This window comes from Halichoerus grypus, chromosome 14 (assembly GCF_964656455.1).
Source record: "Halichoerus grypus chromosome 14, mHalGry1.hap1.1, whole genome shotgun sequence".
NCBI classification, from domain to species: Eukaryota; Metazoa; Chordata; class Mammalia; order Carnivora; family Phocidae; genus Halichoerus; species Halichoerus grypus.
In genome coordinates this window covers 88,597,879-88,617,971 of record NC_135725.1, presented here as the reverse complement: position 1 = coordinate 88,617,971, position 20,093 = coordinate 88,597,879, and the positions used below count along the sequence as shown (strand labels likewise).

The window sequence follows — 20,093 nt, the reverse complement described above, 5'->3', positions numbered from 1 at the left end:
GTGAAAGACTAAGAATTTACCCAAAAGGGGCGCCTGGGTGGCTCAGTCGTTAAGCGTCTGCCTTCGGCTCAGGTCATGATCCCAGGGTCCTGGGATCGAGCCCCGCATCGGACTCCCTGCTCCGCGGGAAGCCTGCTTCTCCCTCTCCCACTCCCCCTGCTCGTGTTCCCTCTCTTGCTGTGTCTCTCTGTGTCAAATAAATAAATAAAATCTTTAAAAAAAAAAAAAAAAAAAGAATTTACCCAAAAGATAATGTTTAAACCAAAATAATGTAAGACTTTGTTAGTTGGCTAATTAAAATGCTTTCCTTTACTTCTCCCCACTACAGGATGGCAATTTATGAGGAAGACAGACTGGTGATTTTTTTTTAAAGGCTGTAATATCTCTGCATAGCTGGGTAGTAGTATATAAATCTACGAACCTGCTATGCTACCACATGTCTTCAAAAATAGAAAATAACAAAAAGAACAAACTTGTATATGCATAGAATATTATACTTCTTCAAATCTAACCATTAAACCATGGCATTCTATTGATTATAAGATCCATCCTGATTTTAGAGATGTTTTTAAAAATGTGAAATAATGTAAATTTTAGAATTAAAGCAGCTCTGAAAAAATACAGAAAGAAATTGGCAATGTAAGACCTTTAACTGAATGCCTTCTTTTGTTGCTTTAATTTTCTACTGTTTGTATGTGAACTTAAAAACATACATGTTCAAACATCCATACCGTTCATCTTAAATTCTCTCCTTACAAAACAACCTTGTCATTCTCAATTTTAGGGAAGAACTTAAATTTCTACCTAGACACATTCTAATTCCAACAAATATTTCCAATTCACAGCCACTGAAATTCAGATGTAACCTACTACTCTACCCCTTTGCCTTTCAGGGTGTATATTTTTGGTCCTCCTTCCCCATTTTCTTACCAGAGCACACTGTGTGAACTGGTAAAGGAAGGGACGCAATCTCTAAAGCAGGTGTGATGACTGCCAGGCTCACTGCTCCACACAGGGTGCGATAACCGCCACCTACATCAGCTCTTGGGAGTTCACACAGCGGAGGCTAGAAAGAGGCCCAGTCGATTTCATATTCCACATGAGAGTGCCTCATGGGTGGCAATTTTCAACTTCACAGGAGTCTTCACCTCCATCAGGCATTCCTTTCTTTTTTTTTATTAAATTTATTTATTTGAGAGAGAGAGAGAAAAGGTGCAAGCTAGCACAAGCCGGGGGAAGGGGAGGGCAGAGGGAGAGGGAGAAGCAGGCTCCACACTGAGCAGGGAGCCCGATGTGGGGCTCGACCCCAGGACCCCAGGATCACAATCTGAGCTGAAGGCAGACACTTAACCAGGTGCCCCTCCATCAGGCATTCTTTAGGCTACCTGGTTCATCCGAAATTCTTTGAGTGGTTCACATTTAAAATGTTATTGAGGGGGTGCCCGAGTCAGTTAGGCGTGCGACTCTTGGTTTCAGCTCAGGTCATGATCTCAGGATCTTGAGATCAAGCCCCGCATCAGCTCTACACTGGGCATGGAGCCTGCTTAAGATTCTCTCTCTCCCTCCCCCCAACCCCCGCTCATGCTTGCATGCGCTTGCTCTCTCCCTCTCTCTCAAATAAATAAATAAATCTTTAAAAAACATTTAAAAAATGTTACAGAGATGTGGGGAATTTTTTATTTATTTTTTATTTTTTGGAGAGAGAGAGAGAGTGGGCATGAGTCGGGGGAGGAGCAGAGGGAGGGAGAGAGAGAGAGAGAATCTCAAGCAGACTCCCTGCCCAGCAAAGAGCGCCATGCGGGGCTCCATCTCATGACCCCGAGATCATGACCTGAGCTGAAATCAAGAGTCAGAGGTTCAACCAACTGAGTCACCCTGGCACTCAAGATGTAGGGAATTTTGAATATAGAGTGCATGATTGAATAATGTTTTTGGATTGATGCTGATTTTCTTTGTGTGGTAATGGTGCTGTGGTGTTGTAAGAGAATGTCGTTATTTGTAGCTATCATAAGACTACAGCCAATTTCTAGGTGGTTTGGTTTAAAAAAAACAACAAAAAAAGAAGTGTTCGTATGTAAAGAGAAATGTGGAGAGGGTGCAGCAAGTGTTAAGAGTTGATGAACCTATATGAGGAAATTACTGCTGGTTCTCTGCACTGTTCTTTCAACTTTGTATAGGTTTGAAAATTCCCATAATAAAAAAATAAGAAAATAAAATCATAACAAATGCTCTTGACAAGTACAATCTCTCCTTCTCCACGTCCTCAGGGAAGGAAATTCCACAGCCTCCCATGCAGCCAGTGCAGCTGTAGCTTCTTAGCAAGGACGCTCACTACCACTCGCAGTACCCCCGAGGGCTGCGTGCAGGCCCTGCACGGAGGCCGCCATGCATTTCTTCTCATCCTCTCAGCGACCCTGGGAGATGGGGGTGTGTTACCACCACTCGTATTTCACAGGAGTCAGAGCCAAAGCTTTAGAGGGTAACCCAGTCGAGTTAGGGGAGATCCAGAATTTAAACCTGGGTAGACAAACTCTGGAGCCCACATTCGTTATAAACTACCAATCTCTCCAAACTTGGGTCAGGACTCACTCCTGGTCATAAAAACTATTAGTATGTCACAGCCTGCCTTTTTTTAACAAATAGAACAGAAAATATCACTATGATCCATAATAAGGATATTTATTAATTCACAGACTTTCTTCACACACACACATAGTCATAGCAGAGTACGTATTCCTCACGCAGGTCACGTTTGGAAGCCACTGCGTTATTCTATATTGCTTCCTCCTCCTCTTTCATTTCCTGCCCAGAAGCCTCGCTGTTCAGGAGACTAGAGAGAAAAAGCAATACAGATTTAGATGGTTAAGGAAACATTCCATTGGGAATTCTCTAATCTCAAAATAAGCCAAAATAATCTACTTTTAGTACACACTAACAGATAATAGTGCAACTGGCAACTCTGCTAATATAAAAGACATTTTCAAGTAGGAATCTGGATAATCTTCTTGATGTTTGTTATAGTAAGATGTTATCTGCAATTCTATTAAAATATATCAATTTAAAATTCAGGCTGAAATAGTATATGTAAATATGGTCAATGGTTAAAATTAAATGAAAAGATTCTTCTCTGGTGATTCTTCTCCACTAAAAATCCCAATGCATGTCAACATGACTGAAGGTCAAGAATGACCAGGAAAACTCCACTGACATTCCCCAAGAAATCCAAAAGCAGCTGGGAGAGGATGGGGTGTGTGGATGGCAAGTGAATGGTGCAGAATTATTGCAACACAGTCCCCCCAAACTGAGCACCTAACTGCACGGTCCTACTTTTAAAGGTCAGATGGGAAAAGTAAAGGAAAACAATCATTCTACATGTGTTTAAGGTCCACCATTAAAGGAGGGTTTTCTGTGAATTAATCTTACCATTACCAAATGAAGTCATAGGAAGAAAGTACTCTGTCTTTAAATCCAGAGCTATTTTTCATTCCAAGTTTCTGTTTGAGGCCATTACTGCTCCCTTGGGACTGCGTTGACTCACTGCATCTCAGGATGACGCAAGCGAGCTTCTCTGCACAACTTCAAAACAGACTGTGACTATACCCAGGCAAAGGCTGCCTTTGGAGCCATCAGATGGATCAGGCGCTTATTCACAGAACTGCCAGGACCAGGCAGGTGATGGGCGTGTTCTTCTCCTCATCTTCAATTTCATCATGGTCTGATCACTTTTTTCAACTAGCAAAACAGCTTGACCATTTATTTCCAAATCTTTTCTTAACCTGTCCATCCAATTTGGGACCTCATCTCTACCTTCCCTGCCCATGCCGTGTCCAGTCTACTTTCTTGGACTTACTTGGTCATGTGCTAAGAAAAGAATGGAAAGAAGAAGTCTAGCCCAGCTTTCTCCAGTGCTGGTACTGCACACATCTGGAGTTGCCTCATGGGGAGAGGGAAACAACTTCAATTATCCCCACTCTCCTACCCATTTTTAGAAATAGTGAGAGCTGACCATAACTCAGTATTTCTTCCAGTCCTAAAAGAGACGACACTGAACGGCTCACCTGGGCTCCTAAATCAGTCCCCATGTGTACCCACCAAAGATGGTGAGCGTAAGTGGGTACCTGACAGGAGTGGCAAAGGCAGAACATTCAGGTTGAACAGCATCAGCCCACGGCATGCACCAGGCTTGACGCGGGCCATGGACGCAGAACAGACTGACCAAGACAGTCACAGCCCTTCCCTGCATGGAGCTTACAGTCCAGTGAAGGAGGAAGGCTTTAAATAATTGCCACGCTAATGGGATTCACTATAAGTATGGCAAGTGCCAACAAGGACTCATACAGGTTCTAGAGAATCTGACTGAGACCGGAAGGCTCTCTGAAAATGACATGTGACATGGGACTGGAGGCTGAGGGGTGTGTGAGATACGGAAGAAAAACCTGAGGCAAGGAAAGAGCTGATACAAGTACTGTTAGGAGGTGAGCAGAATCCAAAACTGAAGCTGCAAGAGGTTTCATCTGGGGACTGGTCAGATACCAACAGTCCCAAGATTACCACCAATATGACAAAGGCAAACAAGACTATATCCACACGGCCAATAAGCAGAGAACCTCACTATTACCTGGTTCACCACGTTTCTAAAAGGCCCTACAGCTTCCTTCCTAAAACAGACAACCAAAAACCAGAAGATGAGCCAAGGTAAAATGTGTTTGCTTTTATTAAAAGTAGTTTACATTTGGGGCTGATCGTTTTCACACAATGTTCTTTTTGAGAACACTCAAATTATAAAAGGCCTCCATGGTGCCAGAAAGCAGAGAGGGCTCAATCAATACAATAGCTGAGCAGCTGTAAATAATAAAACCTCTAGGGGCGCCTGGGTGGCTCAGTTGTTAAGCGTCTGCCTTCGGGCTCAGGTCATGATCCCAGGGTCCTGGGATCGAGCCCCGCATCGGGCTCCCTGCTCCGCGGGAAGCCTGCTTCTCCCTCTCCCACTCCCCCTGCTTGTGTTCCCTCTCTCGCTGTCTCCCTCTGTCAGATAAATAAAATCTTTTAAAAAAATAAAAAATAATAATAATAAAACCTCTAGTAATCAAACTAAATGTCAGGCTTTGCCACTAGTATCTCTCAAGATCAAATACAACTTCACCATATTTCTATTTCATTATTACCAAGATATTAGCCACCTAAGAGCAGCAAGACTATGACACTGTTTTAAACCCAAAGTAACTCCCCATGTAGCAGATTACTCATATGGTGAATATATTGTTTTTCTTGTAGTGGCTATGTTTGCTAAAGGCATTCCACTAACTCATGCACCACCTCAGCCCATTTCTCTCTATACATTTATAAGCTCCCCTCCCCCATCCTCAAGCATAAAGGACTAAACTGATTAAGATCCTTTCGTGATTTACTCTTGGGCACTAAGGTCTTTGATGTACCTTGAGACTTTACAGACTTCATTTCAGAGGTGAATTTGAACTGCATTATGCCATAAATCAGCAAGTACTAACAAAGTAAAAAAAAAAAAAAAAAGGCAGAGGACAGCAAAGAGGCCAAGAAGGGTAGAATTTTTATAGTGAACGACTTTGCCATCGTGAATAATGACCTACTAAAATGTCCTGCTGCTTTTCCAGTATCTCTCTCTTTCTCCCTCTGTTGATCTTTGTTGCCATAACTACCATTTGAATCATCTTAACAAAGTGCACACACATTTCTAGCGCTGTTACTGCCACTCTGCCACTCTAGTGGCTTTCACTCACCTGGCAGCTGCTCAGGCCATTAGCATGTCACACGGGGGGCTGATTTGTGAACAATTAATTAAAAATCAGTCCTTAGATTTCTAAAAAAGTCACAGTTGCCATCAATATGTGATAATATTTAAATCTCACGCATAATTCTTAATTAACTAGAGAGTTAATTCTTTCTTCCCTATTTACCACAATTGTTTTTCAAGGATAAAATGACAAGTTTTCAAAATACAGGAAACTTTTAAAAAATTCTAAATAAGCTCTTGATAATACCCTAAAAGTTAATATATATTTGGCTTAATGACCTATGTTTTCCTTATCTGCATTAATCCATAATCATCAAAAGTATTAAAATAATGACTCTGGGTTTCTGGGGTAAACTGGAGGACTGAGCACATGTGCTTACCCTCTTCTCCTGCCTGCCACCCCTTGAAATTACAATAAAGGAATAAAAAAAAAGTCTAATCCCACAACAATGAAAAGAACAGAAAGGGGGTTTTCATCATACAAGAAATTTCAATGAATTGGGGAAATCTGAAAGTGGATAGGTGCTCATTGCCTGGCAAAGCAGAGGAGAAGAAATCACAGCCGAGGAGAGTTTTGAAGGGGTAGAGGATAGAGGGAGCCCACCGACCAGGAAGAACCCCAAACATGAAGATGGCAAGGAGAATGGAATGCGGAGTGAGGCAGAGAGTACAAACTGAGGTTTCTAAGTCTGTGAAATGGCAGATAGCCAAAACACACACCTGACCCACCTCTCCACACCCAGACAGCTACCTTCCCATAAGGATGGATCCTCTCTTAAGAAATTAAAGTCTCGAAAGCACAAATGCAGTGTTCATGCCCCAATGTAATGTAAGCCCTCCAAGAGTTTCTTGATTCTCCTCATTAATCCAGAAATGTAATTAGCCAATCTACAGTCACTAGTTGTACCACAATCCTAGTTGTACAATTCCTAGTCCCACTTTAAATACAAATGGACAACTAGGATCACCAGACTTTGAGGGAAGCCCTAGAGCATCACAGAAAAAGACCAAGAAAACAGATGAACCCTGAAGGAAACAGATAATTCAGGAAACTGGAGAAATATTTTAAAAACACCAACACCCTCCCCCCCGCAACTACTCTTCTCTAATTCATACCCTCAGAGAGACTCATAAAAATTACATGCTCAGAAATGAAGAATGTGATGCTATGAAAAAGATGTTTTAAATAAGAGAGAGCTCTGGTAGTTAAACATAGGGCTACCAAAATAAAGAAATTTTAAAATGAATGAAAAATCGTCCAGGAAATCTCCCAAAACCTAGGAAAAAGATAAAAGATCCAGGAGTGCACATATTAAATTAATATGAACACAGAGCCCCTTCTAGCAACATGACCCTGTTTCATTGCTTCTTGAGCAGTTGGCACTATCCGTGCAAACTCTGCCCAACCCTCTAGGACTTTCTCCTTCTTACCTGCCTGGCCACCAATGCGCTGCCTCCAAAAACTTTAAGAAATCAGTTGCCACAACTTCTTAACTTAGGTTAACTTAAAGCTTACTTATTAATTCAGTTTCACGGAGGACACCTAGACCAGCCTGACAGCGATAAACAGGACTCCCAAGTTGGAACCCCTTTATCTCAGAGTGGCTTCATCTTCCTGAGCTCGCCTTCTGTGCATCACCCAGAGAGCCTCTCTTGCACTGCAGCCAGCCTTCCTTTTCGAGTCCTTTTCTGTTTGTTTTGTTTTTTAAAGATCTTATTTATTTGAGAAGGAGAGAGAGAGAGAGAGAGAGAGCGAGCACCAGAGCAGGGGGAGGGAGAAGCAGACTCTCCACTGAGCAGGGAGCCCGAATGCGGGGCTCGATCCCAGGACCCCCAAATCATGACCTGAGCCAAAGGCAGACGCTTCACCAACTGAGCCACCCAGGTGCCCCCGTTTGTTTGTTTTTAAGTATAAAAGCTTCCTTTGTGAGAGTCTGTTGGAGCTAAAACTCAGTTTTTGTTTATCTGAAAATGTCACTATTGCTCCCTCATTACTAAGGTACACTTTGGGAGAGCTTAATGTTCTGGCCGGCAACAGCTTTCTCTCAGCACTTTTAAGACACTGTTCCGCTGCCTTCTGGTTCCCGACTGCTGGAGAGAAGTCTCCTTCAGTCCAACAGTGCTCCTCTGAAGATGATGTGTTTCTCTCTGTTTGCTTTTAAGGCTCTCTTTTTGTCTTTGGTGTCTATTAAACTCCAATTTGTCTGGATAAGGTGTTTTGGCTTTTTCTTTTTTAATTCTACTTGGGATTTGCTCTGATTCCTAAGTCTAAAGATTCATATTTTCAATATTTTTGGAAATTTTTGGCATTATTTCCTCAAATACTGCCTCTCCCTGGTTGTCTCTATTATCTTCTTCTGCCTCTCCACATAAGCCAATATGTTATATCCTCTCATTCTGTTCTCTACTTCTTTATATTTGATTTTCATATTTTTCATCTCTTTTTGTGCTGCAATCTATGTAATTTCTTCAGCTTTATCCTCCAATTTACTAAATCTCTCTTCATCTGTGTCTAACCTGTTTACCCCATCCATTCAGGTTTGAATTTCACTGATGATATATTTCAGTTCTTTTTCAACTCTTCCTGATTCTTTCTTCATAAGATTTTAGTCTTTGTTTTCTATTTCACATTTTATTTCCTTAAATATTTTAAACCATTACTTTATATTCCAAAACTGATCATTTTAAAATCTAAAACTCGAGCTCCACTGTTCTTTTCTTCTGCTCTCTTCTTATTCATGGTTGTTTGTCCAAGTCTCACAGATACCCACCATATGACCCAGCCATTCCATTCCTGGCTAGTTATCCAAAAGAACTGAAAATATATGTTCACACAAAGACTTGTTCACAAATGTTCAGAGGCTTTATCTGTAATAGCCCCAAAATGGAAACAATCCAAATGCCCATCAATAGGTGAATATATAATAAATTATGGTATATCCAGACAATGGAATAGTACTTAGTAACAAAAAAGAATAAAACATTGATATACACAACATGGAGGACTCTCAAAATAATTAAGTCAGACAAAAAAGTATACAGCATATGACTATATTTTCTAGAATTTTAAATAAATAAAAATTAACTCATGCTGACAAAAAGCAGGCAAACGGTTGACTGGGAATTGAGGGGGGTGGACCAGGAAAGGATTTTAGAGGGTCACACAGGCACTTTTGAGGTTGACTGATATTTTCATTAGACTAAATTGTCGTGATGATTTCAATTTATCAAATTATGTACTTTAACTATGTGCAGTTTATTGTCTGTCAATTATATTGATAAAACAACCTGGGGGGAAGAAAGCCTCTTGGTTCCTAAAATCAGCAGAATGGAAGACAGCTGTAGTTTAAGGCTGCCCATCTTACCTTCAGTTCGTCCTTTACTGTTCAGGCCGTCCCTCCCTTCTTTCAAGTTCAGCTATTTGTTAATAAGATGTTTGTTCCATTTTAGGCATTGTGTCTAGGTGGATTTTCAGGATAGCTCATCTATCATTTCACTTGCAGAAGTCTCCCCCATATCTGTGTTTGAGGGTGTTACTAAGTGTCCCTAAAGTTCTATCGAGCTGTCTTCCTCCCCCAAACCCTTCAACAGAGAAACCCCTCAGGCAAGCATAGAGTTGGATCACAATCTAATCCCTCTGGACTTTGTATTTTCCTTTCCCCAGGCTCTTTCTCAGAACACTCCCTCAGCCCACAATCTGTGTGTCCTTCCTGTGCCCTTGTGGGGTATATACTTGGGGTGGAGTTATAGTTGGGCAGGGGTGAAATTCTACCTCATTACTGCAGGCCTCTTCATACACCCGAATACCCTCTCTTCTCATCTTCCTCCACTAAATACTGCTCTCCTATTTCTCCCTGACCAGTTACCCTAGTGAGGAGCAGTCTCTCTTCTTAGCCACTGTAATTCTTCTTACCTATATTATTAAATGTGAACAAAATAATGCCTAGCATTTGAATTAAATGTTTGAGAGTTTCATCTTGTCTATTTGATTCCTGAAAATCAGGACCATCTGAATCTCCCACGGTACTAACACAATGCCTTGTGCCTGTGTGGACAACAATAAATATCTGGTAAATGAATCAATGAACATATGCAGGAAGGAAAATTCTTTAGGGAAATTAGTGTGATGGGGGCGATCTCCTCTCCCTCCCAAAGACGCACGAGGGCCAACCAGCCTGATTCTGGTGTAAATAACCTAAATCTAGCCAGTGACAGCAATGACTGCTTAGAAGTATCCATTTCAATCTGTAAGGTAGATACACTCTACTTCAAGAGAATCACAACTAAAATGTTAAAACTGTACTCCCTGAAGTAATGACCAGGTAAACATTTTTTAAATGCCAATCTTTGAAGGAGAAATACTTATGATGTTTTATTTACAGATGTATTTGTTTTTTCCTGTTAAGCACACAAGCTTCTGAGTGAAGATATCTGGAAAAATTTTAAAGTATAGCATCAATTAATGTACAATAAATGTCATGGTGTTTAAGAAAGAACAAATGTTCCCATATTCTCTCATCTTTATAACTTATTGAGCCAATAAAATGTCAAGACTCTATTTCCCTATTTGTCCCCCAAAACTCAAAGCACAAATGTACAGAACAAAAATTGGCACTCCAGCTGCCTCTACTCAAATCCATGCCTAAAACTCAATGTTGACCCATAACTTTTCGTTTCATTTTGTTTTGTTTCGGTTTTTTAAGGGAGCGCCACCATGTGGTGAATGGTTTTAGTACACTTTTAACACAGCTACCAATAGGACTGCGTTATACTTGAAAACAAGGGAAAGGAACAAATTATCCAGGCCCAATACAAAACAGATAGAGCCACATTTTATAGGAGATTTTTATAACAGATTACTTTTGCAATGAGCAAACTTTAGAGTTAAAATATTAGAGTTCAGATATCATCTATTCTCTTCAGGAGGATTCAGATTACAATCCATCCTCATTTCACATTAGTGAGACTCAGAAAGAGTCAATTAATCAACCAAGGTCCCAAAGCCTGTAATCAGGGGCAGGGGTGAGGTGGAGAAGTGACACTGCTAGGGTCTACAACCCTGCTCTCCCACCTCTCTGTACTATCCCACAGCACCTCTCTTCTACAAGAAATGAAAATGATTTGCCAACTTTAAATGTGTTATTTATTTAACAAACACGTATATAGCACTTACTACGTGCCTGCAGCTGTTCCAAGCACTTCATAAATATCTGTAAAGCAGTATGTAGAACAGTGGCAGACACACAGTAAACACTCTGTGTCCAATAAAATTTAAAATCACTAAATAATTTATATTTAATACAGCTCTTCTCATATGAGGATTTTGAAAAAAACAGCCTATATTATAAATCTCAATAATCTTCTAGGGTTAAAAAAAAAAAAAGAGGCAAAATTGGTAGAAATAAAGACAACAGCAAAGCCAGAGGTCTGTTTGTGCTCTAAAAGCCTGGAGCACTACCCTTCGGGGGGTGACTAGATAAACAAACTGTGGTATATCCATACAAGGGGATACTGCTCAGAGATAGAAAGGGAGGAACCACTGATAATGAGCAACAACGGGGATGACTCTCAATGTGTTATGCTAAGTGAAAGAAGCCAGACTCAAAAGACCATATACTGTGCGATTCCATTTATACGACATTCTGGAAAAAGCAAAACTGTAAGGACCGAAAACAGCTCAGTGGTTGCCAGGAGCTGGGCTGGGGGAAGGGATGATGGCAAAGGGGCAGCACAGGGGAATTCTGGAGGTGATGACACTGTTCTCGATCTTAAATGTGATGGTAATTTCACAACTGGGTGTATTTGTCAAAATTCACAGAACTGTATGCAAAAGAGAGTTTTTTATACTCTATAGAAATTATACCTCAATAAACTTGACAAAAATACATAATATAAAATACAATAAAAGTCCAGGGCCATTGTTTGGCCTTCCACATTAAAGATTAGTTATGTTTTCAGAAGCTAAAGAAGTCGCATTCTATAAAAGCTAAAAACTGATTCTCCTTTTTCTCTACAACCAACCTACTTGACTTAGATGTCTGGCCTTTATTATAACTGCCCTTTATAATATTTACAATTCACTGAGTGCTGACTGTGTAACAAGCATTATTCTGTTACTTTAAGGTTAGTATTTAATTTTCTATCTCGATTGTAGGTATATGTAAAATAAAGAGTGGAGAATGGCCCCTCTCCACACCATACTCCCCCATCCATTCCCAATCGAGAGATAACCGCTATCAACAAACCTTTTTCTCCACGCCTACAGACCCACAATTTTCTCTGCATGAAAGAGATTTACTACACTTGCTCTTCTCTTGAACATTCTGAACAGGTTCCATATCAATCCACATAAAGCTACCTCAATCTCAACAGCTCCACAGTGCTACACAGAACCATGGCCACAATATATTTTGCCATTCCCTGTTAATGAATATTTAAGCTATTTCCAATTGTTCTAAGTTAGGTTCCTCACAGAAGTTCTAATTTAATTCTCCTGATGACCCTATAGAGTGGGCCTATTATAGATTAAGTCCCCCAAGCTTTAAAAAGATGCCCTCATTCCTTCCTTCAACAAACACTACTCTGTGCCAGGAACACAATACACATGGTCAGATAGTCTCGGCCATCCTATAACTCACTATATTTCTTCTTTGCTCCCTGTAACAAGCAACAATCCCCTGACCAGTGCAAGTCAGGGTTAACATAAGGAGGGCTCTGGGGACTGCAGACAGGCTCTCAGCCCAGGAGGGGCAGGCTGGTCACAGGGTCAAAGCTTCCGGCTTCTGCTACTTGGTGCTGCCTCTCCTCCATCCCCATCAGATTGAGGACATACAGCAAGTCATCACTGGCTCCTTCATTTTCATAATCACAGGGCACACTCTGGTCTGTATCCTTTCTCGCCAAGAAAAGTCCTCTCTAACTCCACACTGCTGCTAAATGCCCATTCACACCAAGCTTCCCATGAAGTTGTGTACCTACTTTGCACAGTGCCAATTATTTTACATGCTCACAAATGTAAATCCTGCCACCAACCAATCTTTCTATCAAGGAGGACAAAGAAAAAGAAGAGGCTGCAAGCTCTAATGCTTACAGGGGCCAGCAGCTGTACCCAGGAACGAAGTGCATAGGAAGGCTCTCCCATTTTAAGAGATGCAACTTTAAAAGAGCAGCAGACTGTAAGCTCTACCAGAGGTGCCATAGGAAAATGCAGGGTTTGGGGAAGTAAAATCTCATTAAAAAAATTATTATGGAAATTTAAAACTATATCTCAAAGTAGAGAGAATGGTCTAAGACCCCCATGCACCCCCATCTACCCATGTCACCGCACCTGGCCACAACAAGTCCCGACTCACAGATGACTGGCTTTCACTGACACCACCCACTCCTCCTGCTCAGGTTGTTTTAAAGCAAATATCTGATATTTCATGATTTCATTCATAAATATTTTCATAGGTCTCTAAAAGGCAAAGACTGATTTTTTTTTGTTTCATTAATTTACTTATTTGAGCAAGAGAGAGAGATCACGTGCATGAGCGAGGGAAGGGGCAGAGGGAGAGGGAGAGAAAGAATCCCAAGCAGGGGTGCCTGGGTGGCTCAGTCGGTGAAGCGTCTGCCTTCGGCTCAGGTCATGATCTCAGGATCCTGGGCTCGAGCCCCACATCGGGCTCCCTGCTCAGCGGGGAGCCTGCTTCTCCCTCTCCCTCTGCCTGCTGCTCCCCCTTCTTGTGCTCGCTCTCTCTCAAATAAATAAATAAAATCTAAAAAAAAAAAAAATTCCCAAGCAGACTCTGTTTTGAGAGCAGAGCCTGATGCAGGGCTCAAGGCAGGGGCTCAATCCCATGACCCGGAGACCATGACCTGGAGACCACGACCTGAACAGAAATCAAGAATCCAACGCTTAACCGACTGAGTCACCCAGGTGCCCCAAAGACTGATTTTTAAACATAATGGTTCTTTTGCTTATCATGCCTAAAAATTAACAATAAATCTTTAATATCTTCCACCAGAGTTCAAATTTCCCCAATCAGCTCACAAATGGATTCCCCCCAATTTATTTGTTTATTTATTATTATTTCTTAAGTACGCTCTATGCCCAACATGGGGCTTGAACTCGCGATCCCAAGGTCAAGCATTGCATGCTTCGCTGACTGAGCCAGCCGGGTGCCCCAGAGTCCCCTCCAGTTTTACAGTGTGCTTGACTTCAGTTCTTAACAAGCTCCATGTGTTGCAGTTATATCTCCTTTACAGATTCCACTTAATTTTCTTCCAATTTACCCACTAATTAAAATGGGTCATTTGTTCTATGGAGTTCTTCTTAGACTGAGTTTAACATGTTAGGAGGTGTATTTTAACGTGTCTTTCTGTGTGAAAACTTTCTTTACTCAAAAGCAAGTGCCTACTTCCGTCTAAAGGATATGCCCTATTTCTGTGGGTGCATGTGCTTTCTTTTTTTTTTTTTTAAGATTTTTATTTATTTATTTGACAGAGAGAGAGAGAGCACAAGCAGGGGGAGTGACAGGCAGAGGCAGAGGGAGAAGCAGGCTTTCCGCCAAGCAGGGAGCCCGATGCAGGGCTCAATTGCAGGAACCTGGGATCATGATTGGAGCTGAAGGCAGACGCTTAACTGACTGAGCCACCCAGGTGCCACATGCATGCACTTTCTTTTGAAGGGCTATGCTATGGCTGGTTTGAGAAATCAAATGTGTTTCTTTCTCATATAACCTGCAGCTCTTCCAGAACTAAAACTTGGTATTCTCATAGGAGGCCAGACTCTCCAGGGCATTCTGAGGCCAGGTGAGACTTTAGAAGAATGAGATCGCTAAGGGACGCTTGGCCTTCTAGTAGGAGAGCAAACAACTATACCAATAAATAAACGAGGGGATTTCAAATGGTGTGTGCTTCGAGAAATTGAGAGAGGAAGGATAGCTGGTGCTGGCACAGGTACCCTGGACTGGGTTGGCAGGGAAGTCTTTCCCAGCAGGTGCCGCATGAGCTGGGACTCACAGGATCTCAAAGAGTCAGGCACCAGCAGATCTGGTGTAAGAGTACCCCAGCAGAGGGAAGGACAGAGCCTGGGGCAGACACAGGGAAAAGTACCCTAGTAAACAAAGGGGGTGAAAGGCAGGGAAATCCAAGAGGGACACCAGGCCCAGACCATACAGGCCCACAGGCTGTGGAGACACATACCCAGCAGGGGACAGAAAACTGGGCACTGGAAAGATGGGATGTAAATGTCTGAGGAGAGGTCTCTGATGGTAGAAGGAGTTGAACAGACACAGATGGGGAATAAGACCAGGTTAGGAGACTGGGAAATCTCTCAGGACAGAGCCAGCAGTGATGCAGGGCCAGGGTGGTGTGATTTACTTTGGGATTTATTCTGGAGCATTTGCTGCCGCACTGGATATGGGCAGTAGGGATAAGGGAGGAGTCAAGGATGACATGTGGGGGTGGTGGCCCAAGGCACCTGGGGAGATGATGCCATGGCCACATGCGATCACCCTTTCCTCACATCCTAAGCCACCAAAAAAAAAAAAAAAAAGGAGGTGATAAAAAGGTACAAACTTCCAGCTATAAAATAAGGAAGATTCGGGTTTGCAATATATAGCCTAGGCAATAATACCATAATATTGTAACATTACAATATTAATATGACAATAATATTGTAATGATACTATAACAACTTTGTATGGTGACAGACGGCAGCTAGACTGATGACAGCGATCACTTCGTAATGTATATAAATGCTGAATCACTACGCTGTCCACCAGAAACTAATGCTGTATGTCAACCACACTTCAAATAAAATTTTTTAAAAAGGACTGGAATTTGAAGACCAGGTTTGGTGAGAACCCATTAACTTGAAACAGGTCCCTGAAAGCACCTGGGCTTCTTCACGGTCATTTTCATAATCACAGGGCACCTCTGGTCTGCATCCTGACGAGCCACACCCAGCACCGCCACCCGGGCTCTCCAATTTCCCGTCAGAGCCAGCTTTGGAAGGGGCCTCCACTCACTGCAGGTTTTCCATTCTTTGCTCAGGGTCCTACTCAGAAGTTTGTCTGTGACCGTCGTTCCTCCCCCTGAGCCAACAGTTAGGCGTCTGTCCTGCCCAACCAGACCCACTTTCCATGCAATGGTCATGTAAGTTGTTCTGGTTATTCAGCATGACCATGAACTAGTTTATGGGGAGTGGGGGGGGGGGCAACTGTGCTTGGTAAATGTCTGTGGAATGCCCCAGGCCACATTCTTCTGAGTGCACCAATGCACGCCATGGCCCCAGGGGCCCTCACAATCGGAAGCTCCTGGGCAGCAGTCTCTCCAGGCCCCTGGGAAACTTGTGGGCGATGACCTGCACCCACTTGACTTCCATTCTGCCAAATACAATCCAATGAATTCACCCAATTCTTTGCTTTATCTTCTGTCTCCTCAGGGAAGCACTCAAAAGGAGCCCAAATCCAGTCCTTGTGACAGTTTCCTTACCTAATTCTGCTGGCAAACCACCAAGCCAATATGTACGACTGATTCATTTGGTCAGTGCCAGGATTGGGAAAACCCACCAGACTATTATGCCCATTAGATTTACGTAACTTTCCAAACTTTCTGCATTTGCTAAAGCATTAAAACTGTGGCATAAAGAAGAAAGCAAAGGGCTCCTGGGGTGCTTAGGAGAGATTAGAAGCATAGGGGCTACTGGGTCAAATTATGGCTCTGTCCCACCCAGTGGCTTGGATTCCTCCCTTATAAGAAAAGAAATAAATATTCATCTGTTATTGTCAGCAGACAAGTAAACTGACCTACCAGATACACCTTCCAGAGGGACAGTTCGCAATATGTGCCAAAGCTTTTAAAAGAATCTATTCTTTAGAAGCAGAAATCCCACTTTCAGATATTTATCCTAAGGAAATAACAAGAACACACAAAAATGAATCATGAAAATTCTGGGGTGAAAAACTGTCAACAACATAAGTACTCAACAGTAGAGGATTAGGAGAATAAATCATGGCATACCCACATCTATCATGTATATCTGCTTTCCATTCTGCTGTATTTTTGCACAGTGCTCCCTCCTCCCACAAGAACTCTGCAGAGTAGGCGAGCAGCACCCAGGTATCCCCGGGTTGCTATAGCACCATCATACCCACACTAAAGCCTGGCCCTATGCCTCCAACAACCTTCCCCCGCCCCGCCGCCCCCCCCAGAAGCTGATAAGGGCTTTTCCTCATACACACACACAAAATCATGTGAATGCATAAATGTTTGCATATAATTTCAGGAAGGCCTAGAAAGTGCAAAGAGACGCATATCATTCATATTTAAGAGTAAAAAATCATCTTGGCAAAAAATTCTGAATATGGGCAACTCCAGCCTAAAAGAAAAGAGGTGAGGGAACTTGTCTTTGGAATGGCTGGTTAATGAGGCAGGCACTAGGCAAAGCACCAACTCTACTTGTATCCTCTGAACTAATCAAATCAATCCAAACCCAAGGTATCAAGAACACAAAACACAACATCCTTGACCTTACATATAACAAACACAAGGAAATAATGTGCCACAAGCCACAGGAAATCTGTACAAGGTTTCTGGATGCACTCATCAGAACAAGAATCTGATTCTGCTAAATAAGCTAAGTTTACACCGTTGAAACAAGAAAAGCGCAGTCCCCCCAAGGGAAGAGGGAACCTTTAACATGTGAAAAGGTCAGTTACAGAGTTTGGTCTGACCTGGAAGACCCAGATGTATGTTTCCCTCCAGAGGTAATAAAACAAAACAACTTGAAGAGCTCTGGGGAGACGTGCGGTACACAAAAACCTCACTTCGCAGGATAGATGCACTACAGAAAGCTTGGCTCGTATCTTCTCGGCCCGTTTCTAGGTAAGCTCAGCTATCTACATTCCTAGAGAAGACAAGCTCTGTAAAAGGCACAGTGATGCCACATCCTGGCCTCCGCCCCGTTTGCAGCCACTCTCCCACCTCCACTCAGCACCTTCACGTATGCTGCCCCTTTGCCTGGAATGTTCTTACATCTCCAAAGCCTGCTCCTTAGTCCAGTCTCAGCTTAGCTGTCTCCTTCTCAGGGAAGCCTTTCCCTGCCCCCCCCCCCCCCATTTGCTAGATTCATTTTCCCCTTGCGCTGGCAGAAGAGGGAGCTGTGGTGCAATGACAGCACGTAATCACAACTCAGATTTTTTGAGTGCTTACTAAGTACCAGGACTTTCCTTCATTCATTTTCAATGTGTTGTTTCATTTAATCCTCACTATTAAAAGCAAGGATGTGGGTGCCACCATGATGCTCATTTTACAGCCAGTGTAGTAGCCAGCCTCCCAAACGGTTCCCAGTGACTCCCATCTCATGTGCTTCGTCCCCTCCCTCACTGAATAGGGTGGACCTGTGTAACCAATAGGATACTGCAGAAATGACAGTGGGACTTCTGCAACTAGGTCATAAAAGACATTGTGGCAGGGGCGCCTGGCTGGCTCAGTCGGAGGAGTATGTAACTTTTGATTTTGGGGTCCTGAGTTCAAGCCCCACATTGGGTGTAGAGATTACTTAAAAATAAGTAAGTAAATAAACTTAAAAAAAAAAAAAAGACATCGTGGCCTCTGCCTTGTGGTGTCTTGGACCGCCTGCTCTGTGGACACGCAAGCAGCCCGTGGAGAGGTCCGTGTGGTGAGGAGCCGAGACCTCCTGCCGGTCAGCACTGCCTTGCCAGCCCTGTGAGCAGGCCACCTGAGAAGCAGATCTCCCAGCCCCAGTCAAGCTGTCGGATGATAGAGCCCCAGCTGACCTCTAGAGCGTAGTCTCAGCAGAGGCCACAGGACAGAATCTTCCAGCTAACCCACTTCTGAATTCCTGGCCCTGAGACACTGTGGGGAAATACAGATTTGTTGTTTTAAGTCACACCATTTTGAGGTGGTTTGTCGTACAGAAATAGATAACCAATACTAATGGGAAAACAGGCTCAGAATGTAACCAGCTCACAGTTAGACGATTTGTAAGCAGTCCCACCAAATGTTTGAATCTTACTACTCTGACCCTAGAGCCCAAGTTCTTAACCGTGACACTGTGCATCCTCCTCCACAAAGGGATGAATGCCTCAACAGACTTCACAGAGGCGAGAGCTAGAACTATCTTTTTTAATGCTGTAACCCTACCAAACACCAGTATAATACACCTGGCATATCACAGATATTTTGTTAAAAGAATGGATAAATGGAGTGACTGAAATGAAAAGAATCACAAAAATGTAAAGGGCAATGGTGGGATTATAGGTGACATGTTCTATTCTATACCTTGCTAAATTTAAAAAATTTTATACAATGTACATGTATTATGCAGTTCACTTCACCTGAATTCAATCTGAACTGTGACCTGAAAGAAAAGAAAGCCAATCATCCAAATGTCCCAGGGCAGGGAAACTAGGACCTCGTGCAAAGGCCCTGTGGTTGAAACAGATTTGTCATGTTTCAGCAGAACATGGGCCTACGTGGCTGTGAGGGGGATGCCGGGACGCAGGCCAGATCTCAGTTTGGCTTTTAGTTGAAGTGAAATGAGAAGCTACTAGAGGGTTTTAGCAGAGGAGCAATATGATCTCATTTGCATTCCTGAAAGATTATTCAGGTTTATGCATGAAAAATAAGTTGTAAAACAGAGAGACTGAAAGCAAGAGCATCAGTAAGAAGGCGATTGCACAACTCCAGACGAAGGGATGGATTTGATGAGCTGATTCCTGTAAAGTGCTTATCACAATGCCTGGCACACTGTATGCATCCAATAACTGGGATTTCTTTTCTTTGTAAATGCTCAATTTGAAAATCACTCTACACATATGCAATCATTATAAACTAGGAAGTGCATACACATGCCAACAACACAATTTAAAATTGCCATGTTCTATATTCAATGGTATGAAAAAATGCTTACAATATACTGGCAAGGTTTTTTTAAAAGCAAATGAACAAAAACCGCATACATATTGTGAGCCCTCCTGTGTCAGAGGGGTGTGGCTACAGGCACAGAAATACATCTGAAAGGTTTCCACAAAATAAACAGTGGGTTATCTCCAGTGGTGGGATTATGGGTGGGTTTTGCTTTCTTTGTTAGCCCCTTCTACACTTCTGAATTTTTTAAATAATGAGCATTTCTTTTATAAAGATAAACAAAATCGTTTTCATTTGAAAAAAACAAAAACAAACACAAAAAACACAAAAACCTTAACTTTTCCATATACAAAAAAAAAAAAGAAGAAGAAGAAAAGAAAGAAAGGAAAAGAAAAGAAATTTGAAGGACTGGCTGGACAGCCCACTAAATGAAGATCTGAACCAT

General features: G+C 42.3%; 1 protein-coding gene and 1 long non-coding RNA gene across 3 annotated transcripts in view; both read right to left on the bottom strand.

Moving 5' to 3' along the window:
• Positions 1 to 20,093, bottom strand: part of ABL1 (ABL proto-oncogene 1, non-receptor tyrosine kinase) — a 134,615-nt gene that overhangs the window by 85,553 nt on the left and 28,969 nt on the right. The window lies entirely within an intron of this gene.
• On the bottom strand, positions 2,659 to 3,632 carry LOC144380086 (uncharacterized). The gene is made up of 2 exons (XR_013443869.1): positions 3,424 to 3,632; positions 2,659 to 2,830 (listed from the first exon to the last, which is right to left on the bottom strand). It is a non-coding gene; the product is annotated as an uncharacterized LOC144380086 (long non-coding RNA).